Here is a 3,275-nt window from a genome sequence, read left to right on the forward strand (position 1 = left end):
TAGCTGAATTCTTGCAAATCTGTGACACTGTCAAGACTAATGGGGTTGACCCTGAGGTCTACAGACTTATGCTATTCCCTTTTGCTGTAAGAGACAGAGCTAGGACATGGTTGGACTCACAACCTAAAGAAAGCCTGGACTCATGGGAAAAGCTAGTCAATGCCTTCTTGGCAAAGTTCTTTCCACCTCAAAAATTGAGTAAGCTTAGAGTGGAAGTCCAAACCTTCAGACAGAAGGATGGAGAATCCCTCTATGAAGCTTGGGAAAGATACAAACAATTGATCAGAAAATGTCCTTCTGACATGCTTTCTAAATGGAGCATCATAGGTATTTTCTATGATGGTCTCTCTGAACTATCCAAGATGTCTTTGGATAGCTCTGCTGGAGGATCTCTTCATCTGAAGAAGACGCCTACAGAAGCTCAAGAACTAATTGAAATGGTTGCAAATAACCAATTCATGTACACTTCTGAAAGGAATCCTGTGAACAATGGGACAAATCAGAAGAAAGGAGTTCTTGAGATTGATACTCTGAATGCAATTCTGGCTCAGAACAAGATATTGACTCAACAAGTCAATTTGATTTCTCAAAGTCTGTCTGGAATGCAAAATGCACCAAGCAATACTAAGGATGCTTCATCTGAAGAAGAAGCTTATGATCCTGAGAACCCTTCAATGGAAGAGGTGAATTACCTAGGAGAACCCTATGGAAACACCTATAATTCTTCATGGAGAAATCATCAAAATTTCTCATGGAAGGATCAACAGAGACCTCAACAAGGTTTCAACAACAATAATGGTGGAAGAAACAGGTTTAGCAATAGCAAGCCTTTTCCATCATCTTCTCAGCAACAGACAGAGAATTCTAAGTAGAACCACTCTGACTTAGCAAACATGGTCTCTGATCTAATCAAAACCACTCAAAGTTTCATGACTGAAACAAGGTCCTCCATTAGAAACTTGGAGGCACAAGTGGGACAGCTGAGCAAGAAAATTACTGAACTCCCTCCTAGTACTCTTCCAAGCAATACAGAAGAAAATCCAAAAGGAGAGTGCAAGGCCATCAACATGGCCGAATTTGGAGAGGAGGAAGAAGCAGTGAACGCCACTGAGGGAGACCTCAATGGACGTGCACTGACCTCCAATGAGTTCCCTAATGAGGAACCATGGGAATCTGAGGCTCAAAATGAGACCATAGAGATTTCAATGAATTTACTTCTGCCATTCATGAGCTCTGATGAGTATTCTTCCTCTGAAGAGGATGAGTATGTCACTGAAGAGCAAGTTGCTAAATACCTTGGAGCAATCATGAAGCTAAATGACAAGTTATTTGGAAATGAGACTTGGGAGAACAAACCTCCTTTGCTCACCAAAGAACTGGATGACTTGTCTAGGCAGAAATTACCTCAAAAGAGACAAGATCCTGGAAAGTTCTCAATACCTTGCGCCATAGGCACCATGACCTTCAAGAAGGCCTTGTGTGACCTAGGGTCAAGTGTAAACCTCATGCCTCTCTCTGTAATGGAGAAGCTAGGGATCTCTGAGGTACAAGCTGCAAGAATCTCACTAGAGATGGCAGACAATTCAAGAAAACAAGCCTATGGACTTGTAGAGAATGTTCTGGTAAAAGTTGAAGACCATTACATCCCTGCTGATTTCATAGTCCTAGAGACTGGGAAGTGCATGGATGAATCCATCATCCTTGGCAGACCCTTCTTGGCCACAGCTAAGGCTGTGATTGATGTTGATAGAGGTGAACTGATCATTCAAGTGAATGAAGAATCCTTTGTGTTTAAGGCTCAAGGATACCCCTCTGTCACCATGGAGAGGAAGCATGAAGAGCTTCTCTCAAAGCAGAGTCAAACAGAGCCCCCACAGTCAAACGCTAAGTTTGGTGTTGGGAGGCCACAACCAAACTCTAAGTTTGATGTTGAACCCCCACATTCAAACTCTAAGTTTGGTGTTGGGAGGTTCCAACATTGCTCTGAGTATCTGTGAGGCTCTATGAGAGCCCTCTGTCAAGCTACTGACATTAAAGAAGCGCTTGTTGGGAGGCAACCCAATGTTATATCTTATCTATTTTCTCTTGTTATTTTATGTTTTCTGTAGGTTGATGATCATGAGAAGTCACAAAATCAATTGAAAAAGCAAAAACAGAATGAAAAACAGGAAGAAAAATAGCACACCCTGGAGGAAGAACCTACTAGCGTTTAAATGCCAGTAAGGCTAGCAGATGGGCGTTTAACGCCCAGTCTGGCACCATTCTGGGCGTTTAACGCCAGAAAGGGGCACCAGACTAGCGTTAAACGCCAGGAAAGGGCAAGAACCTGGCGTTAAACGCCAGAAATGGGCACCAGCCCGGCGTTTAACGCCAGAATTGGCTCAAAACGCATTTTTGCATGCCATTTGGTGCAGGGATGACTTTTCCTTGATACCTCAGGATCTGTGGACCCCACAGGACCCCCACCTACCCCACCACCCGCTCTCTTCTTCTTCACCCATTCACCAATCACCTCAACACCTCTTTCCCAAAAACCCTTCACCTATCAAATCCCATCTTTCTCTTCACCACTCACATCCATCCTTCATAAAATCCCACCTACCTCACCATTCAAATTCAAACCACTTTCCCTCCCAAACCCACCCATAATGACCGAACCCTACCCCTCCCCTCACCCCTATATAAACCCATCTTCACTCCTTCATTTTCACACACCCTAAACACTACTTCTTTCCCCTTTGGCCGAAATACAAAGCCATCTCCATCTCCTCCATTTTTTTCTTTTTCTACTCTATTCTTTCTTTTTTTGCTTGAAGACGAGCAAACCTTTTAAGTTTGGTGTGGTAAAAGCGTTGCTTTTTGTTTTTTCATAACCATTTATGGCATCCAAGGCCGGAGAAACCTCTAGAAAGAGGAAAGGGAAGGTAAAAGCTTCCACCTCCGAGTCATAGGAGATGGAGAGATTTATCTCAAGGGTGCATCAAGACCACTTCTATGAAGTTGTGGCCTTGAAGAAGGTGATCCCCGAGGCCCCTTTCAAACTCAAAAAGAGTGAATATCTAGAGATCCGACATGAGATTCGAAGAAGAGGTTGGGAAGTTCTCACCAACCCCATTCAACAAGTCGGAATCTTAATGGTTCAAGAGTTCTATGCCAATGCATGGATCACCAAGAGCCATGATCAAAGTGTGAACCCGAACCCAAAGAATTGGCTTACAATGGTTCAGGGGAAATACTTAGATTTTAGTCCGGAAAATGTGAGGTTGGCATTCAAC

General features: G+C 43.3%; 1 non-coding gene across 1 annotated transcript; it reads right to left on the reverse strand.

Moving 5' to 3' along the window:
* Nucleotides 1-200: 200 nt before the first annotated feature.
* LOC130984848 (small nucleolar RNA R71) lies at nt 201-308 on the reverse strand. Its single transcript, XR_009088754.1, has one exon. It is a non-coding gene; the product is annotated as a small nucleolar RNA R71 (small nucleolar RNA).
* Between the last annotated feature and the right edge of the window lie 2,967 nt (nt 309-3,275).

Source organism: Arachis stenosperma, chromosome 5, assembly GCF_014773155.1.
Source record: "Arachis stenosperma cultivar V10309 chromosome 5, arast.V10309.gnm1.PFL2, whole genome shotgun sequence".
Lineage (NCBI taxonomy): Eukaryota > Viridiplantae > Streptophyta > Magnoliopsida > Fabales > Fabaceae > Arachis > Arachis stenosperma.